Source organism: Peromyscus leucopus, chromosome 1, assembly GCF_004664715.2.
Source record: "Peromyscus leucopus breed LL Stock chromosome 1, UCI_PerLeu_2.1, whole genome shotgun sequence".
Classification (NCBI taxonomy): domain Eukaryota; kingdom Metazoa; phylum Chordata; class Mammalia; order Rodentia; family Cricetidae; genus Peromyscus; species Peromyscus leucopus.
Window position 1 is genome coordinate 103,819,576 of NC_051063.1, and position 22,177 is coordinate 103,841,752.

Sequence of the window (22,177 nt, forward strand, 5' to 3'; positions counted from 1 at the left end):
CTGTCTCAAACAACAAAACAAAAAAATTGCTTATTCTGCTTTTTTTCTTTTTCTCTCCAGATCCTGTTTCTATTAATGATTATTGGTTAGGCCAGCATAGAATAGTGGAGAGAGGGAAGAATTTAGGCTAGAGCTGTGGTTTTGAAACTCTTGTAGATAAGCATGCCTGTTTTTCTTTCCTCCTTCCCTACCCCCCTGTGCCCCCCCCTTTTCTCTGTGTAGCCCTGGCTGTCTGGGAACTCATGGTCCTCCTGTCTTAATGGGGAGGGATAATTATCCCAGTTAGGATTAACAAGTGTGTGTCACTATGTCTCATTGCTTATTTTACTTTTTATGCTTTTAATTTCTTGCTCCTTTTTCTACCCAGAAAATTTTAGCTGGTTTGTTTATAATTGTCATAAAGGTGAACTGTTGAAACATAGTCACTGAAACATTTTAACTTGCATTAGTGCTTTACATCTTGCATTTATATTGAAAAATCATACACAAATAATAATGGAAAAACTGCTAATACCTGATTTCTGCTCCCTATTTTCCATTCACAGTCATATGCTTGATCCCGTGGGGGAAAAATAATTAACATGTAGAATTACTGAAAACAGAAAGAAGAGGGAGAAAAATTTTTTTCAAGAATGAAATGTTTCCTCTCACAATGGGACTCTAATGTAAGTTTTATGTATATGGAGACTACTACCTGGATATCTTTTGGTTTAATAGGTTAGTACCTTCAAAAAGGCCAGCCAGATATATCTCACTTGCCTCCTTACAAAGCACTAATAGTTACACTCTGGAGCACAGGTCTGTTTTGAAGTCCTGAGCAATTTCTCACACCAGACACTGGGAAGGGAGTCTGCAAATCACAAGTTCTGTAGACTTCCAATAGCATCTGATTTCAGGGAGTGCCACTGTACCATGCCTTTAATGATGAGATTTCTTCACCCCTATAGTAGAGGGGGCACTCCTGTGAGTGTTTTTTTTTTTTTTGTTTTGTTTTGTTTTTTGTTTTTTGTTCTTGTAGCCAGTTGTTTCTGAGTATGTTACCACCAGTGGATTTGCTGGCAGTCCACTTTCTACAAGCCATGGTTGGGCACCTTGTTACTTATCCCCTTCTTTGGTTGAAGCTCGGCAAGTGAGAGGGGGTGTGGTGGCAGCGGCTCTTAATCCTTTTTTATTATGCATATTAGTCTGCACCTGTTTTCGCTAATTTGTTTGAGTCTATAAATTGAGTTTGAGTCCCCTCCTTTAATTGATCAAAACCTGTTTCTTTGTTTTACTTTCTCCTATCTCACCTCTGTATATGGGTTCCAGTTGTGCAGTCTTCTTTCTAATGTAAGTTAAGATAGATTGAGGCTTCAGATGTCAGGCATTATTCTAAGCATTTTGTATGCATTAATTTTTGTTTACCATTAACCTTTTGGAAGTAGTTACTGCTATTTTTTTTACAGTTGCAGACACAGGGCAAGTAAGTAAAGTTGCTTTCTCCACTCCCTTCAAATAATCTAGTCTTTGAGCATATTAATAAATGGCTTGCTTGCTTGCTTAATGATGTGAGTGTGGGGTCATGTAACAACTTTGAGGAGTCAGTTCGTAATTCCACCTTGAGGCAGGGTGTCTCTTGTTTCTGCTGCTGTGCTGTGTACTCCAGGCTAATATGTTCTTTATCTTCAAGCATATCCTCTTGTGTCTGCTCCTTATTTGACTGTAGGAGTGCTGGGATTACAGTGTAAGTCACCATATCTAGCTTTTTATGTGGGTCCTGGGATCAAACTTGGGCCATCACGTTTGTGTGGCTACTGCTTTTATCTGTTGAGCCGCCTATGTTCTCAAGCACATTTTAAAAGGAAAAAAATAAAAGGACCAAATAATTTTTAAAGATTTATTTTTATTTTTTTACTCATGTGTATGTGTGTGTCTGTATGAGTTGTCTTTGGGGGTGCTCACTGGGATCAGAAGAGGGTGGGAACCAACTCCATCCTCTAGAACAAGAATAAGTGGTTTTTTTTGTTATTTATTTATTTATTTATTTATTTGGAGACAGGGTTTCTCCCTGTATAGCCCTGGCAGTCCCGAAACTCACTTTGTAACTTTCTAGAGCAGGCTGGCCTTAAACTCTCAGAGAATTGCCTGCCTGTGCCTCCCAAGTGCTGGGATTAAAGGTGTACATCACCACAGCCGGGCAGAATAAGTGCTCTTAACTGCTGAGCCATCTCCCCAGACCCATAAGCAAGGTTTTGATACAATATCTGGTTAATATATTAAGACTTCTGGGGACTGGAGAGATGGCTTAGAGGTTAAAGAGCCCTGGCTGCTCTTCCAGAGGTCCTGAGTTCAATTCCCAGCAACCACATGGTGACTCACAGCCATCTATAATGTGATATGCTACCCTCTTCTGGTGTGCAGACAAAACACTATGTACATAATAAAGAAATAAATCTGTAAAAAAAAAAAAAAGACTTCTGTTGGTCAAGGATTATTTGAGAGAGAGGAAAACCTATCCTTTTTGTTCCCATGAGTTTTCATCATTGTAAACAGAGTCATTACTTTCAGATTGCCAGAATTCTTAGTGTTAATAGTTAACAAAAAAAGAGCACAACCTGGAAACTTTATTTTTGAGACAAGGCCTCTTACCTATAGCCAAGGCTGGCCCAATTCACTATGTAACCTAGCCTTGTCTCATACTCCCAATAGTGCCCCTGTTACAGTTTCCCCAAGAGTGGGATAATAGGTGTGAGTCACCACGCCCAACTATTTCATGTTTTATAGAGCCTTAGTGATGGTTGCAAGGACTGTGGAAACTGATTAGAAATTATACTTCTGACTGGTAGGTAATATAAAAAGTAAGATGCAAGTGATTATTAATTCTACTAGAAAATGAAACAAGTCCAAAGAATAGCTGCTATCATGGAAGAATTATGCAAGTAATAAATTTTGTTAAAATACTTTTTTACTTTTTTAAAAATTTATTTTTATTTTATGTCTATGAATATTTTGTCTACGTGTATGGCTGTGTACCATATGTGTGCCTGGTGCTTGTGGAGGCCAGAAAGGGGCATCAGATACCCTGGAACTGGAGTTAAAGATGGTTGTGAGCTGCCATGTGGATGAAAGGAAGTAAACCCAGGTCCTCTGGAAAAGCAACAAATGCTCTTAAACTTGGAGTCATGTCTTCAGCTCTGAAATACAAATCTTGAAGGCTGCTGAAGCCATCCCCAATGTTTTTACTGGAAAACCTTTCTGTTAGGCATTGTACTGGTTATGTTCACACATTTTTAGTTTTGTGTGTGTGTGTGTGTGTGTGTGTGTGTGTGTGTGTGTGTGTGTACACATTTAAAGATTTATAGCCAGACATGGTAGTGCACACCTTTAATCTTTCACTTAGGATGCATATGCAGGAGGATCTCTGAGTTTCAGGTCAACCTAGTCTACGTGTCGATTTGCTGACTGACCAGGGTTATATAGTAAGACCCTGTCTCAAAATTGCTTTTTAAATTACATTTTATTTATGTGTGTGTGTGTGTGTGTGTGTGTGTGTGTGTGTGTGTGTGTGTGTTACAAAGACTCTTTTGCATTTCCCTGAGTAGTTATTTACATTCAAGATGCAGATCAAGTGTCACCCTACCATGGACTGTCATCTGCTGCTCTGGATTTGAGAACTCTCTAATTCGCCCCAGTTATAGTTTCTTGTGTATAGCATATCATTTACTATTCTATTATGCTGCTAATGTTTGGTGAATGTTTATTAAATGAATGGAAAATATCATTTAAGGTTTTGAAAATTAATAATTTCTAATAAATGCAATAAAATAGGGTAAAACTAAATTCTTCTGTCATGTCATAATCAGCACTTTGGACCTGGAAGTGCTAAATTGATTCATTCAAACAAAGTTGAAACAAATTTGCCATAATTATAGTTTTTTTTCTTTCCTTTCACTGTTGATTATAGATGAACTTGAAAATCTTGGGAAACAAAAAATAATTTTTGAAAAGATTACATTTAGTAATATAGGTAGTGTTCCTCTGTTTATATTTTCTGGTAGTAAAAAGAATGCTGATAGAATTCAATTTACAATTTGTTTTTATTGAATAGATTCTGTTTACTTGTTGAGGCTTTTTTGTTCCTTTTCTTTTCTGAGGCAAAGTCTCCCGGTATAGACCACTCTGGCCTTGAACTCACAGGGATCCACCTGCTACTGCCTTCTGAGTGCTGGGATTAAAGGCATGCGCTACCACGTCTGGCTTATTGAGGTTTTCTTTCTTTCTTTCTTTCTTTCTTTCTTTCTTTCTTTCTTTCTTTCTTTCTTTCTTTCTTTCTTTCTTTCTTTCTTTCTTTCTTTCTTTCTTTCTTTCTTTCCTTTCTTTCTTTCTTTCTTTCTTCTTTCTCTCTTTCTTTCTTTCTTCTCTCTCTCTCTCTCTCTCTCTCTCTCTCTCTCTCTCTCTCTCTCTCTTTCTTTTCTTGACAGGGTTTCTCTGTGTAGCTTTGTGCCTTTCCTGGAACTCACTCTGTAGCCCAGGCTGGCCTCGAACTCGCTGAGATCCACCTGCCTCTGCCTCCCGAGTGCTGGAATTAAAGGCGTGCGCCACCACCGCCCAGCCGAGGTTTTCTTAAGACAGGTTCTTTCTACATTGCCCTGATTGACTGGCTCTGATTCTGTAGCCCAGTTTGGCTTCCCACTCATGATTCTCTTGCCTCAGCCTTCTAAGTACTGGAATTGTAGATGTATAACACCATGTCTGTCTGTATTTCTTGTCTTCTTTCTGTCGTGCTGAGGATTGAACTAGGCTATTTTCATGGTAGGTAAGCATCCTAATAAGTTACAATCTGGGGGAGGTGTTTTTAAAATCAGTCTCTCTCTCTCTCTCTGTGTGTGTGTGTGTGTGTGTGTGTGTGTGTGTGTGTGTGTGTGTCCAGAGTCTCTACATAGCCTTGGCTGTCCTAGAACTGTGTAGATCAGGCTGTCCTCAAACTCAGAGATCTGCTTGCCTCTGCCTCTCAAGTATTGGGGTTAAAGACATGTGCCACCATATCCAGCAGGAACACATCTCTTTATGTAGTTTCTGAGAGTGCTGATACTTCAGTTTTTGAGTTCAGAAACTCAATTTTATCATTTTACCTGGAGGAGATGTTCCAGTAAAGTGAAAGGACACAGTCTATTCATATAATTTGGGCATATAATTTAGCTATTTTAAGGTATTTGGTAAGTAAGTTCATGGATCAGACTGTTTAAAATAGGCATACAATGTGAATTGACAAGTGAATTTGAAGACAGTTATTTGGGAAGGGAGAGTTCATGACCTGAATTCCAGCCTGGTCTACAAAGTGAGTTCCAGGAAAGGTGCAAAGCTACACAGAGAAACCCTGTCTCGAAAAACCAAAAAAAAAAAAAAAAAAAGAAATGTATATGTGACAAAATTTCCCATTTAGACCATTTTGAAGTGCATTTTTCAGTGAATTCATATATATTTACAATGTTGTACAACTGTCACTATCATTCCCAGAATACCTCTATCACTTTAAACAGAAACTGTATGTGTTAGATAATCATTCCCCACTGTCTCTTTTCTCAGCCCTTGATTATATCTCATCTATTTTCAGCCTATATATTCCCCCAGTCTGAATATTTCACCTAAGTTGAATCATAGTATTTGCTCTTTCTGAGTTCAGAGTTTATTGATCTTAACAGGTATTTCTTCCTGTATTTTGTAGGATTATCTGAGTAATGGTTGACTCTCCTTATCCTCCATCATCGTCTTTTTCTCCTCCTCCTTCTTTTGGTGGTTCTGGGAATTAAACCCAGAGCCTTGCACATGCTGGGCAGTTATTGGGCTGCTGAACTGTACTCCCAACACCTATATTATATAGACTGTATAGCCTGTCAATGAAGATTTTTAAGTGATAGAAACGTATTTTTATTTCTAAGTTATATGCATGTTCTGTGTACTAATACATTGTAGATATTATCTGTATATAAAGCTTAAAAAATAAAAAACTTTAAAGAGTGAAATACATTATCTCTATCTTTTGATGGCTTCCTGCTGTGATCATCTTATATTTTAAGTATGAATGCTTAGGTGTTTATTTCTTGTCAGATTTTATCAGATGGTCATTAGGTCTACTTTATATTGCTGCTGATAAGTTCTTTGTAGCAAAGTAACAGATTTGCTATTTTGTTGCTGGAGAGCTTCTCTCCAGGTTCCACCAATCCCGCAGTCCCACAATCCACGTATAAAATAATCACTCAGACAGTCATATTACTTATAAACTGTATGACTGTGGCAGGCTTCTTGCTAACTGTTCTTATATCTTAAATTAACCCATTTCTATAAATCTATACCTTGTCACAAGGCTGGTGGCTTACCGGTGTCTTTACATGCTGCTTGTCCTGGCGGTGGCTGCAGTGTCTCTCCCCCCTTCTTCCTGTTTCCCCAATTCTCCTCTCTCTTTGTCCCGCCTATACTTCCTGCCTGATCACTGGCCATCAGTGTTTTATTTATATAGAGTGATGTCCACAGCACTTCCCCTTTTCTTCTTTTTTTAAAAAGGAAGGTTTTAACTTTAACATAGTAAAATTACATATAACAAAACAATTATCAAGCAAGAATTATAGTTACAATATTAAAGAAGATGTCCTATCTATCTTATATTTGTGAGTTTAAGGTTTTATATCTAACTTATCTTTTATCATAACTGAGGAAATTACAACTATCTAGTCTTTAACCACATCAAAGACCTGAGAAGGAACATAATGGTACCTGAGAAATGGTAGATGGATGCAAGCAACTTTCGGGAATCTTGCAAGAGTAGACCAAGACAGCTGGCAGTCTGGACAGTCACCTAATGTTTTTCAGCATTGTTGGTGTATTCAAATTGGCTACAGACTATTTTCAGAAGCAGGAATTCTGAAAGACCATCTTACCCTGTCTTGTCAGAGTACAATGGTCGCTTTCCTTGTGTCCCACTTGTCCAGGAAGGACAGCATTGCATTCGTACTGTCAGCCATCAAGGTAAGGGCAGTTCTTTGCCCAGTAGGCCATTTTGTGCCAAGAAGACAAAATTCCAAATGGAAATGTCTTAGAAGCCCAACATTCTCTCGGGATCAAATTGGTGCAGCCAGGAGCAATTGTGTCTCATGTCAACAGAATTCTAAGTTATTTAAATGCCATATTCTCTAGGTCTATGAAGTGTTTGAAGATTATCTATCTATCTGAAATATATCTATGTATACCTAGAAGACTTAACTAACATGGCTACAAATATTATTATCATAAATGACTAATTATTAATTTATTTTTAATTATCCATTACAATTTTAAATGAGTTACATAAACATAATACCTCAAACAAGAATAGAAATATATATATTTTCTTTTTTAGAAAGAGATTACATTTATAATCAACCTGTTTTAAATAAAAATATTGGTTTTTATATGTCCCACACCAGAGGGCTCTTCTGATTTGGGATACAAGAATCTCTTAACCATTTTTTTTTTTTTAAAGCAATATGTCTGGGTTTAGAGGGGGAGTGAGCCAATTCCACTTCTAAAGCCAGCTTGGTATATTTGGGAATTTGGGCGTAGCATCTCTTACTACTTCCTGCTGGAGGGGGCGCTGTATCTTATGGGGATGCAAAGAAAATTTTAGGCCTATGGGGTAGTCCTTGAGGCTGTATTGTGGGAGCCAGTTGCCTTGAAACCGTTCTGGATGTTGGATCATCTGGGCCATGGTGTCATTGGAGATCTTCAGGGGGTCTTGGCTGGTCAAACCTGATGTATCTTAATCTGGAACAAATCCATAGCCTCTGGCTTTCTGTGGAAACAAAAGCAGAACCTCTTTTCCAAAGTAACATATCCTTATATCCAAATTTTGAAGTCAAGGTACCTTTAAAATTTACATTTTGGCATAAGTGAACAGCTTTTACAATCAAATGTTTTTCTTTAGTTACGAATATCAAAGACAACATAATCCAGATTTTATGTGTGATAGCCATCTTTTTTTTTTTTTTTTTTTTTTTTTTTTGGTTTTCCGAGACAGGGTTTCTCTGTGTAGCTTTGCGCCTTTCCTGGAGCTCACTTGGTAGCCCAGGCTGGCCTCGAACTCACAGAGATCCGCCTGGCTCTGCCTCCCGAGTGCTGGGATTAAAGGCGTGCGCCACCACCGCCCGGCTTGTGATAGCCATCTTTACGTGGCTTATTACCTTCACTGTTTTTTTTTTAAACACTTTATTTTTAGATACTATTTGTTTATATAATGGTATATATTTTTTCTTTTAAGCTTGTGTACATTTTTACATGCATTATAAACTATTTCATCTGAATCAGTCTTATTGTGAACTTATTGCTTTAAACTGTAGCCTTTTAAGCCTCAGCTTCCCAACATGGCGGTGGTACGTTTTCACCAGCTCTGGGAGCCATCAATTCTCAGAAATAGTGGGTCTATGCTTCTTATCAAAGCAGGGTGTAGCCCAGAAACCTCTTTTTTTTTTTTTTTTAATACTAGTAAAGACTAAATCTACCACAGAGTGTAATGTGCCGCTGGCAGACGCCTCATTCCCGCCATACTGCCGGTCAAACACACATGCTAGGAACCCACCAGTGTTCAAACCTGAGTTTTGCAATGTCTAGCTGCCCATATGAGACAAAAAGCAGGAACCTGGTTTTGGCTCTTTTTAGAATTGGTTTATTAAATATTGTCAGGTTTAAGGTGGAAATTTGAGCCGTTGGGCGCCATTTGTTGCTGGAGAGCTTCTCTCTCCAGGTTCCACCAATCCCGCAGTCCCACAATCCACGTATAAAATAATCACTCAGACAGTTATATTACTTATAAACTGTATGGCTGTGGCAGGCTTCTTGCTAACTGTTCTTATATCTTAAATTAACTCATTTCTATAAATCTATACCTTGCCACATGGCTGGTGGCTTACCAGTGTCTTTACATGCTGCTTGTCCTGGCAGTGGCTGCAGTGTCTCTCCCCCCTTCTTCCTGTTTCCCCAATTCTCCTCTCTCTTTGTCCCGCCTATACTTCCTGCCTGGTCACTGGCCATCAGTGTTTTATTTATGTAGAGTGATATCCACAGCACTATTTGCTTTTACTTGAATTATTAATATTTACTTTAGTCTGTGTTTCTTTTGGACACTTTTAAAACATTTGCCTATCTTGTGAGGTTTCAGTTAAAGTGCTATTTAATTTACATATAAACTCAACAAGTCCATTAAAAACTGTAGTATGTCTGATCACTTTGAAAGTGAATGAGTAAATGAAAACACCCTGTATTCAGAGCCCAGTTTATGTTGTTGAACATTTCTTTCCCAGAATACCTTGCATATGTCTAATATGGCATTGGAACACATGAGGGGCAGGAATGATCATAAAAGTGGGTCTGTGCTTAACTGCTAATACAGTTTAACTGTTTTCTTACACAACTAGTTCAAATTGATCAATTATTTTCTTATATATTGGCTTACATATTCCCATGGAGCAGTGCACTTTAGTCTTATTGTTTTAAATCATTTTTTGATTGGCTAACACCTTTTCCTTATGGTGTCTTGCTTAATCCTGATTATTTTATAATTTCATCTGAGACATAGAAACATTATGGCTTTAGCACAGTAATTAAAAACAGTAGCCTTATGCAGACTTCACTTTTTTCTTTTTATAGTTGCAAATTAGGTAACTTATTGTACCGTAGCTTCAGCGATAGCAGTAAAAGTGTATAGTGAGATAAGTAAAGTTAAGACCTCAGGTCATAGAGTCGTCTTTGCTTTAGTTTAAGGATGACTTCATTTTCTATTATTTTATGCATTCTTGAAAGTAAGTAAGGTTTTGCAGTGGGTTGGTAGTGGGACTCTAAACTATGTCTAGCAGAACATGTGAATGTGACCTTACCTGAAAGAGGAACTTGAATTTCACAGATGGGTTAGAGTAGACTGGCCCTAATCCAGTGACTGGTGTCCTTACTGTAGAAATTCAGACATAGAGAATCATCGAAAAGAGAAAGGCATGTGAAGATAAAGACAGAAACTGGAGTGATGAGTTTGAGAGCCAGGAATGTCAAGGACTACTGACGACCCATATGCCAATAAAGATGCCCAAACAGATTCATTCTGCAAAGAGGGCTGAAGTTTTGGACTTCTAACCCTTGGACTAGGAAAGCATAAAATTCTCTTGTCTTGAAAGCACCCAGTAGAGGAGCTTTGTTTCAGCAGCTCTGTAGAACCAAAATCATACTCAATATGACTTTTCTATCCAGATTAACAGTTTGAACTTCTTAGGGAAGCTACCTGTACAATGTGATTGAAAAGGGGGATATGCTAATGACTAAATTGTGGTGGTAATCAAGTTATTTGAGTATATCTGGTCACCAGTACTTCATTCATTTATTTATTTTTTATTTTGGTTTTTCGAGACAGGGTTTCTCTGTATAACTCTGTCCTGGAACTAGCTCTGTAGAACAGGCTGGCCTTGAACTCATAGAGATCTGCCTGCCTCTGTCTCCTGAGTGCTGGGATTAAAGATGAGTGCCACCATACCCAGCAAGATTTATTTTGTTTTATGTAGAAGAGTATTTTTCCTGCACGTATGTATGTGCATCCCATGTTTCCCTGGTACCCAAGGAGGTTACAAGAGGGCGTCAGGTCTCTTGGAACTGGAGTTACAGATGATTGTGGGCAACCATGTAGATGCTAGAAATCAAACCTGGGGCCTCTGCAAGAGCACCAAGTGCTCTTAACCTCTGAGCCAACTGTCCAGCCTCAAGACTTATTTTTTATGTTTTATTTTTAATTATGTGTTTAGGTATCCCTGGGGGCAATTGGGTCCTCTGGAGCTGAAGTTACAGGCAGTTGTGAATTGCCTGATGTAGGTGTTGGGAACTGAACTCAAGTCCTCTGCGAGAGTAGTATGTGTTCTTAATATCTGAGTCATCCCTTCAGTTACCATTACTGTATTTAAAATTATTATACTGTCATTATCAGATCTGGACTATTATGTTACTTTAAAATTGAAGATGTAGGTTCAGAAAAGTGGCCCTGACACAATTTGAGCCTTAGTATCTGATTAAAAACATACACTCTTTTTTCTCTGTCACTTTGTAGACTCCAGAGGTCACTTTCTGATAGTGACAGTCTTTATATTTATATAATTTCTTATTCATCTCACAATTTAACTTTGTAAATTCTGAGCAAGTAAAAATTGGTCAAACCTTCAGTATCTCCCTTTTCTAAATCCTAAGTTCTATATAATTTTGGTGTTTGTATTTCTTATTTTAATCAGAGACTAGAATCTAAACTAAGCTGTACCATTCTATTCCCCTGAGATTGTTTAATAGTTGAAACCAGGAAGCACCAGAAATTTCTCATGGAAGTTTCAGGGACTTTAGAATTTTATCTAGAGATTCGGAATGATGAAAACACCCATTCCTGTCTAATAATAGCTTCAAGTAGATTAAGCAAACAAAGCCGCTGGATGATTACCACTTTTAAGCCCTCCCAGAAAATGGGGTAACTACCAATAAAGACTAACATCCATTTATTGTTTTTTTTTTTCCCTCTCTTTCTCTCTCTCTCTCTCTCTCTCTCTCTCTCTCTCTCTCTCTCTCTCTCTCTCTCTCTCTCTCTCTCTCTTCTTTCTTTATTTTTTCTTTTTTTTAATTTAGAAGAGGGGACTTGTAGCTGTAAGTTTCTCCAGTCCTGCCTGGCCCCAAGACGAACCTCTCCCACCCATGTGTCCCGCAGCCACTTGGTCCCAAATAAACATATAGAGACTTACATTATTTACAAACTGTATGACCTATGAGTCAGGCTTCTTGTTAGTTAGCTCTTATAACTTAACCCATTTCTATTAATCTGTATGTTGCCACATGGCTGTGGCATTACCCGTGTACTGGCATGTTATTGCTCCTTGGGCCATGGGCTGGCATCTCCCTCGACTCCATCCTTCTTCATCTTGTATTTAGTTTGAATGTACCACCTAACCTTATCCTGCCCTGCCATAGGCCAATGTAGCTTTATTTACCAATCAGTCAGAGCAACACATATTCATAGTGTACAGAAAGACATCCCACAGCAGGGATTAGGGGCGGGAGAGATCACTCAGTGGTTAAGAGGACCTAGGTTTGGTTCCCAGCATCCATATGGCAGCCTTACAACCATCTGTAACACCAGCCCAGGTGATCTGATACCCTATTCTGACTGTCTCAGGCTCTAAGAACTCATGTGGTGCACATACATGCAGGCAAAACACTTAAATGCATAAAATAAAGATAACTCAAAAAAGAGGGGACCATAACACTTCCTAGAAAACATCTGTGTGAGTGTTTGTGCTATACTCCCCACCTATAAAGTCTTGACATGCAGGATTCCATTTTGCTTATGAACTTCTCTAGCACTTAGTGTAGTAGTTGGCACATTGTAAGTGCTTAACACTGGGTGTGTGAAAAATGAAGGATACTTTCTTCTGTCTGGGATGTTAGATGTTGCCATTTAAAGTAGAAATTGATAAAATGTTACTCTTCATTTAAGAAATGTACTAAAAATGTGTCTTTTGGGAGGTTTGGAGAGATGGCTTATCAGTTAAAAGCACTGGTTCTATTTCCAGCACCCTGATGGTGCCTTATAACCTTGTAATTCTAGTCAGGGGATCTGATACCATTTTCTGACCTTTGAGGACATCAGGCACACAGGAAATGCACGTACATACATGCAGGCATAAGTCTCATGTATGTAAAACTGTCTTTTTGCCAAAAACTGAAATAACAGTTGTTCCTATAGTATAAATTACTCCTTAATATTCTTTAAAGATTTATTTTAATTGTGTGTGTGTATGCATACATACACGTGTGTGTACATGAATGTGGGTGCCCATGGAGGTCAGAGGTGTTGGGTTCCCCGGAGCTGGAGTGACAGGTGGGTAGCTACCTGATGTGTGTGCTGGGAATTGAACTCAGGTCCTCTGGAAGAACATTACTTGCTCTTAACTACAGAGCCACCTCTCCAGCCCAAAGATGATGCTTTTGTTGGTGTTTGTTTATTTTATTTTATTTATTTATTTTTTTTCGAGACAGAGTTTTTCTGTGTAGCCTTGGAACTCTCTCTGTCGACCAGGCTGGCCTTAAACTCACAGAGAGATGCTTGCTCTGCCTTCTGAATGCTGGGATTAAAGATGTGCACCACCACCGCCCAGCTTAATATTCTCATACATTAATCATTTTAATAAAATTTACATTTATTATTTAAAATTAAACAATTTATTATGTGTATCTGTGTATGTATGATGGATGTAGATATAGAAATCAGAGGACAACTTTCAGTTTCATTCCATAGTGGCTTGGTTAGGGTTTTTGTTTCTTTTGTTTTTGTTTTTTGTCAACTTGACAAAAGCTAGAGTCATTGGGAACCTCAGTTGACAAGATGCCACACCAGACTGACCTGTGGGCAAGCTTGTGGGGCATTTTCTTGACTAATGATTGATGCGGGAGGGTCCAGCTCATTGTGGGTAGTGCCATTCTGGGCACGTGGTCCTGGGGTTTATTAGAAAGCAGGCTGAGCAAGCTGTGGGGAACAAGCCAGTAAGCTATACCCTCTATGGCTTCTGCTTCAGTTTCTGCCTTGAGTTCCTGCCTTGACTTCCCTTAGCAATAGAATATGGCCTGAGAGTTATAAGCAGAAAAAAATGCTTTCCTCTATAAATTGCTTTTGGTCACTGTGATTTATCCTAGCAATAGAATCTCTAACTAGGACACTTGGTTCCATGGATCAAACTCAGGTTGTCAGGCTTGTGCAGCGAATGCTTTTACCTGGTAAACCACTGTGCCTGCCCAAACTTTGGTTTAAATAACTTGAAAATATTTCTTTTAGGATCCAATTCTGTTATTTATATTATAAATTACCTTTCATCAATTTTTAAAGCACTAAATAAAATTTAACAGAATTATGCTCTTAATATTCATAAAACTAATAAAAATGAATCAAACATTGTCTCAAGACACTTTGTTTTTATAATGAAGTGTTAATAAAAATGCTGTTTATTCAAGTAAGTATTCTTTTTACCAGCTTAAACATAATTCAGTGAGTTATTAAGTAAGTGTGAGCACATGGTTTCTTAAGCTAATATTTGAGGGTAGAAATTGATTATCTTCAAAGGGTATATAATCAAGTAGTATAAATACATATCTAAATGACTGTAGTATGAGACAAAATGTAGTTTCTTGGTCAGAATTTTATGCTAGCAACATGGCAAGTCATGAGAAGCAATTTGTACTAGTAATGATCAGGACAGAAAGACCCTGTGACTATGACAGGGTTAATTACTATGGGAACATGGTACACCTATTCATGTACATTGAGGCCCTCTGGGCTGTTTGGTCAGTTCCTTACCTGAAACCTATCTTAGATATTTTTAGATTTTATGCTTTAGAAATTTTAACTGTTGAAAATGGAATTCTGGCTGGGTAGTGGTGACTCCCACACCTTATTCCCAACACGGGAGGCAGAGGCAGGCAGAGGCAGGCAGAGCTCTGTGAGTTTGAGGTCCGCCTGGTCTACTGAGTTCTGAGACAGCTAGGACTACACAGAGATACCCTATCTTGAAAAACAAAACAAACAAAAAAGTGAAGTTCTGGAGAATAAAAAAATGCCAGGCAGTGGTGGTGCACGCCTTTAATCCCAGCACTCAGGAGGCAGAGCCAGGACGATTGATCTCTGTGAGTTTGAGGCCAGTCTTGTCTACAGAGTTTCAGGGTAGGCTTCAAAGTTACACAGAGAAATCCTGTCTCGAAAAACCAACCAACCAACCAACCAACCAAATAAATAAATAAAATTAAATTTAAAAAAGTTTTCTAAGTTGAGAATATAGCCTGATGAATATGGTTTGGTTATCAGTTGTGTTACTGGCTTTGCAACTTCAGACTTTAACTACCCTATGCTTCAGTTTACAGTCTATAAGATAGATAGGATAATAGTAAGAATGCCATATGGAATTACATTTCTTGTTAAGTGTGCTTTCTCATGAATAGATACTTTGTAACAGAATAAATGCCTGGTGACTGTAAGATGAACCAGAACATTGCCTGTGTGTGTATACATAAAAACTTCACTTGTAGAGGTGTGAAATTAGAACCATCTTGAAAACAGTAGCAGGAATAACTGGAAATTTGGTTTTTTGAGACAGGGTTTCTATGTGTAGCTTTGTGCCTTTCCTGGAACTCGCTTTATAGACCAGGCTGGCCTCGAACTCACAGAGATCCATCTATCTGGCTCTGCCTCCCAAGTGCTGGGATTAAAGATGTGCACCACCATGGCCCGGCCAGGAATTTTTTTTAAAAGTAGGTTTAAATTTATTTTATTTTTCTTTGAGACAAAGTTTTACTTTTATCTCAGGCTGCCCTTCAACTCAAGATTCTCACTACTTGGCCCCTTGAGTGCTGGAATTACAATTGTGTACCATTGCACCTAGGTAGAGTAAGTTTTAAATTGGGGGTTTAAATCTGTGTCCGGAGTTGTAGGTAACTGGATCTTTGCTTTCAAAACTCCTTACCCCCAGAATACTAGTTTTTTTCTTTGTTTTATTTTCTATTAATCTTTGCTGTTGGTGACATCTTTGTATCTCTGCATTGGTAATTCAGAGCATTTGAATGTTTTTTCTGAATTAAATTTGGCACATTCCAGATTTTTAAAAATGTATCCAAATATTTTGTATTCTATTCTTCAACTGATACATTATAGGAGGTAAAGTGTGAATATACTTTGTTGTCTTTTGAGTATTTCTATCTAGCAAAGTTGAAAGAATATTATAATTAATGCTCAGATACCTTCCATACAAACCATAACATGTAGTATATTTGCTTTATTCCATGTTTAGCCATTTATTGATCCTTCTAGTATCAGATATTCATCTTGGTTTTGGTACATTTCAAACTAAATTTTGGCGATCTGGACATAGCTCAGACATGCTCCTTGTCCACTCCTATCTAGCTGTGTTGCACAGGCTGGCTGTGGATCCCTGGACTCAAGGAATTCTCTCTCATCTGTCAGCTTCCCAAATAGTTGGAACTAAAGGCTCACACCACTGTGCCTGGCCCCCTTTTTATTTCATTCATTGGGTGTTCTAATACTTTCACTTTTCTCTTGGAATGCTTTATTTTAATTTTAAGCTGCTTTCACCAGGGCTAGTTCTGTTACTATGCCTTCTCATTAGTTACATTTATTTTTTTTTTCTGGGTTGAACTTTTTTTTTTTTTAATTTAGTAGTAGTTTTCTGTGGGATGGGAGAAATGGCTCAGCTAGTAAAGGCACCTGTTGCATGATAACCTGTTTGAGCCCTGGGACCCACATGGTAGAAGGAGAGAACTCTGATTTCTACATATGCTCCATGTTACACATGCATGCGTGAATACATAAAATAATTTTTCAAAAAAAAAAAAAGTGATTGGGGCTGGAGAGATGGCTCACTGTTCTTTCAGAAGACCCTGATTCAATTCCCAGCATCCACTTAGTAACTCACAACTATCTACAGCTCCAGTTACAGATCTGACATCCTCTTCTGGCCTCCACAGGAACCAGTCACATACACGGTGCACAGATACATGCAGGCAAAACATTAATATACTAAAAGAATAAAATTATTTCTTTTAAAAAAGGGATTAAAGATACTTGGCTAAGGATGTAGCTCAGTGGTTAGAGTGCTTACCTTGTGTGAAGCACTGGGGTCCATGTCATCACCTAAATAAGTAAACAAAATATAAAGTGAAAAACATGTTTCATAATCATTGCAATAACTTTCTTGAGTATTTTGTGGCTTAAAGTTAGCACTTTGTACTTGTAGTTTTTAGTATTTAAGGATATGATTTCTAAAGTTTTGTTTTTGTTGGCAAATTTCTCCATACCATTAGCCATCAGAAGTATTGCTTGCTTTGAAAGTACTTGGAAGACTTCAGCTAGGGTACAAATTCATCATGGGGAGGGGTCATGTTTCACTTCTGTCAGGCCACAGTTTATGAAGAGCAGAACCCAAGTACTTGTTGATACATCAATTCTGTGATATAAGTGATCAAAATATTCTAGCACTATTGTTCTGAAGTTGAAAATTTAAAAACATCACAGCTTATATTTGTTAACAACTTTTAAGAATTTCTATTCACTGTGTATATTGTAAAAGAATTTTTTTAAAATCATAGGAAATTATTTAAGCGGTGTTTTAACAGTGTGAGGCTATTCCCAGAATAGCAGGATATCCTTTCATTTTCTAGGTTTTGCATTTGTAATTTATAAAAGACTGTAATGACGTACTCTGGACATACTTTTTCACAAAAGAATTTTATTTTAAAATAATTGAATTAGATAGCCATTGATGAATTGACATATTAAGATTAGGTTATAAGTAGCAAGTAAAATCCAGTTATCAATACAGCAATATCTTCTGTACTGTTTAATTGTTGATGCTTTTCTTTCTTTTGTGGGGGAGCCGAGCAGTTTTATTCAGAGGTTTGAAATTGGGGAGGGGTTGAAGCAATATACATGATCTGATGTCCTCAGTAGGTTAGATCTTCCTGACCTCCTCATTACTCTTCTTTTTTTTTTTCTAAGTGGTTATTTTATTTATGATTTTGTTAGACAGACATTTTGCTATGTAGCCCAAGTTGGCATTGAATTTACACTGTAGGCCAAGCTGGTTTCATAGGGCACTATAGTCATTAGCTTTTAAAGTGCTAAGATTGTACGACACCCAGCTGATTATTACTTCTTAATATAAATGTCAGGTATCATTTGAAAAACTGTTGAATAAAGATGATGTGGTCATTCATATATGTAATCTTAGCACTCAGCAGGCTGAGGCAATAGGAGTACCACAAGTTTGAGGTCAGTCTGGGCTACAAGTTTGAGATCCTGTCTCAGACTAGTAGACAAAAACAAGTGCTGAATGAACAGTAGGCAAAAATCACATCAGGAGTTCTTTTTTCTGCTCCACACACATATACTTCTATAGTCGGAACACCTTTTGTGGGATTTTTTTTTTTTTTAGATTTATTTCATTTTAAGTGTATGTATGCATGTTTTGCTTCCATGTATGTATGTTCACCTTGTGCATGCTTGGTGCCCATGGAGGTTGGGAGAGGGCATCAGATCCCTAGAACTGGAGTTTTGGATGGTTGTTAGCTGCCATGTGGGTGCTAGGAACCAAATGTAGATCCTTTGCAAAAGTAACAGTTGTTCCTAACCAGTGTACTGTCTCTTTAGCTTCTTTGTATATATTCTTTTGTTTCTTCCTGATTTAGTATTCATTCCCTTGACTGTATCAAACCTTACTTTGATTTTTTTAGAATCAGAAATAGAGAAATAGAGATTTTAGGATGCCAGGAGACAGACACCATGTGAGGTTTTATTTCATTGTTGTTTGGGTTTCAATATAGAGCAGTGCTGGCCTCATATGCATGATATGTTCCTCCAACTACTGATTCTCCTGTCTGTCTCCCAGGTGCTGGAATTACGGGTGTGTACTGCTGGGTTTTATTTTATGATACTTAATTCTGGACATAGGGCCTTACACATGCTGAAAATAATGAAGAGCACACTTTATGTGTTTATGACAACTGATCAGTGATACTGGAGACCAATCCATAGAACTAACAAATCTCATAAAGATTTTATAAAAACTTAGAACACAATGATAACATGACAATTCCTTTAGTACATGTGTGGTTTGAACATGAGGTTGTAAAATCTTTTCAGCTTTATTGCCGCCAAACATAACTCCAAACTGTATAAGAAACGAAATATTAGATAGCCAACAACTGTGGTTTAGAGTTTAGGTTCTGTACAGCAGTATACACTGATAGTACAGCTGCAAGGTCAGGAACCAGAAGGGTCAGGAGCTTGAGGACAGCCTAGGCAGTCAGACCCTAAGAGCAGAGGTTGGGGACGATTCTATGTATTATGTGTCTGTTTAAAGATTATTTCTAGTCTTACCTTACAAATTTGGCAGAACATTTTCAATATTTTTTCTCATCAAAAGAATATCCATATATAGGGGATTATAAATATTTGATCTATTTTTTTTAACTGAGATAATTTATCCCCATGTTGAATAAACTGTTAGGAGTGGTTACTAATAAAAGATTAACACAGGGCTGGATAAATGGCTCAGTAGTTAAGAGGCTCAGTCAGTAAAGGCTTTGCTGTGTAAACATAGCAACCTGAATTCAATCCCCAGAATTCACTTTTTCAGGAGGTGGTGGAGCATACCTTTAATCCCAGCACTTAGGAGGCAGAGGCAGGCGGATTTCTGTGAGTTCGAGGCCAGCCTGGGCTACAGAGTAAGTTCCAGGACAGGCTCCAAAGTTACGCAGAGAAACCCTGTCTTGGGGGCGGGCGGGGGGTGGGGGGAGGAGGAGAATGAGAGAACCGGCTATTTCTCTAGAGGACCTGGGTTCAATTCCGAGCACCCATATGGCAGCTTACAAACTGTCTGTAACTCCAGTTCTAGGGGATCCATGGCACCAGGCATGCATGTGGCGCACACTAACAAAGTCCCCCAATACCATAAATTATGCAATTTCTCTCATGTGAGGAAATAACAGAGGTCAGCACACCTGGAGTGCAATGGATGAACCTTACCCTGGGAAAACCACCTTTTTGACCACTTTATTTTCCCTGCCAAGTAAGTCTTTAACATGTCTTTTAAATCTATTCTTCAATTCTCAAAACATACTTGAGTCTGATATCGCTACACTAATGCTGTTAAAATAAAATACAGTAACAGTATACATTATAGCTACACAGTGCTGTTGTCAATCTAACCTAGATTAAATTACTATCAAGAACCATTTTGTGTCATATTAAAAAACTAAAACTTATATACACTTTCACTTTAATGTGGTGTAGAAGCGATTCTAAATAGAAAACTGCAATTAATTTCATTCAGGTTTTTTTAATAATTGTAGAAGAGCAGCTGTAGCAGTATTGTGACTCCCTATATTAATAGGTGTGCTGGTTAGTTCTTATTATCAACATGATGGGATTGACAGTTACTCAGAAGACAACCACTGAATCTGTATGTGAGGGTGTTTCTAGAGAAATTTAACTGAGGCAGGAAAACCAACCCTGAATGTGGGCAGCACCATCCTATCTGGGATCCAGGACTCAAGAAAAGAAAACTGAGCATCTGTGTTCATTTTTCTGTTGCCAAGTGTAGACACATTGTGACAAGATGCCTCACGTTCCCATCACCTGCTTTCCCTCAGAAACCAGGAGCCAAAAGAGTCTTTCTTTCTCCGTTGCTTTTGTTAGGTGTTTTGTTGCAGTAACAAGAAAAGTTATAGAACAGACAAGAAGACAGTTTCAGTAACAATATTAAACATTTTGCCCAATTCTTCTTTCCTACATCTGTTTATTGAAACACAACCTGTCTATAAAATTTAAAAATTTTAAGCTCACAGTTAGATCTTTTAATACAATTTACTGAATAATTCACCTTATTAGGTTTTCTAAGTATCCATTTACAAATTAGTGAGAGAGAATCCTTCAAAACAAACAGCTGTAGTATACAAAGGGTAGCAAATTACGACCTCTGATTATTTTACTAAATCAAGTTTGGAGCACAGATATCTATTTGTTTCCCAAATGTCTATGGCTACTTTCACTATGGCAGAGGTGGTTAATTTGGCAGAGACCAGATGGCTTTCAAAGTATGAACAATTTACTGTTTGGTCCTTGGCAGGGGAGGGAGTTGACTAAGTTCTGCTGTGGATGACTGAGCATAACCCATTGGGATGACTTCTCATTGTTTTCCTTCCTCCAGTTATTCATTAAAGTTAAGACAGAGGTAATTAAACACCTGACCTCACACTGAAGATGAGAAAAAGTCAGACTTGGCTGCCTGAGCAGCCTTGTAGTTTTTCTACCTTGACTTGAGAACCCAGGGGAACTACTTCCTCAGATTTTAGTTCCTCAGATCGTTTTGTTTGAGACAAAAACTCACTATGTATAACCCTGGTTAATCAGAAACTTTATATAGATCCAGACTGGCCTCAAACTCAGAGAATTCTGCAATTAAAGGCATGCACCACTAAGGCCGGATATTCCTGAGATCTTAATTAAGATATGAAGACAGAATTTTCCAAAGCTCTAAACACCAAAAAACCTTGGGGTCCTCAAAATGGCCAAAATTATACTGAAAAGTTCAGCAATAGCACTGACATCTTGTTTGGCCCCATATCTGACAGAGCCTTGCTTTAGATAGTAAAAGGCCTAAAATACATGTTTAGGGTGGGAAGTTGAGGAATTACAAGCAGAAAACCTCCACCCCTGTCTCAGCAACTGTGACTTTCAAAGCAACCACATCTGGAAGCAAAATCAGTTGCTAATTTACAGTCAGGGCCATGGCTGGCTACAGAGGTATGAGGTACCTATTCTCCACTATCATTTATTTCCACTTCTTCAACAAAAACACAGAGTGCTTTAAACTGATAATGTTGAAAATTCATTTTTTGGTTGCATATTTACTCGACATATTCAGATAACCAGTGTTGGTGGATTTTTTCTCTAGAGCAAGTGAAGTGTGTGTGTTTTAAAGGTAGTATCCCAAAGAGCTCCTGTATAAGAAGTATGGAAACCTTAATGTTTATATGTGAAGCATCAAATATCTGCTTCTGTTGGTTTGGTAATTTAGTAGTTTTTAATTTAAATTTGTTTGTTTTGAACTTCTAAGTATTTTCTACATAAATGCTACTTTTGTTTCATGATCAGGGCATCTCTGCAAGTAGCACAATGTAGTTATAACAGTCCTCTACCAGTCATACTTTATGTGTAAAATAGTATGGCCTTTTGGTTTTCATGTCTTCAAAGCAGTTCCATCGTCACTGTTCGTTTCTTTCTTGCTGCCTCGGTAAGAGAATGTGTATCATTCCTTACCGAGGATGAGCAGACATGGTTTTTGCTTTGTATAGAGATTAAAATGTAAAATTCCTTAATTGAAAAATTGATTTTTTCGTTTTGTTTTTTACTCTTTTTCTCTTTGGAAGGCCCGTCTAAATGCCCAGTTTTAGCTTGGCTTGTTTCTTGCTAGCTTCCCTTAAATTATCTCATCTACCTTTTGCCTCTGGGCTTTTCCTATTCTCTTACTTCTGTTTATCTTACTCTTACTCCCTGGCTTGCTGTGTACCTGGGTGGCTGGTCCTTGGAGTCCACCTC

General features: G+C 37.9%; 1 non-coding gene across 1 annotated transcript; it reads right to left on the minus strand.

Annotated features, from left to right (window-relative positions):
- Positions 1-19,495: 19,495 nt before the first annotated feature.
- LOC114698749 lies at positions 19,496-19,654 on the minus strand. Its single transcript, XR_003735401.1, has one exon. It is a non-coding gene; the product is annotated as a U1 spliceosomal RNA (small nuclear RNA).
- Positions 19,655-22,177: the final 2,523 nt, after the last annotated feature.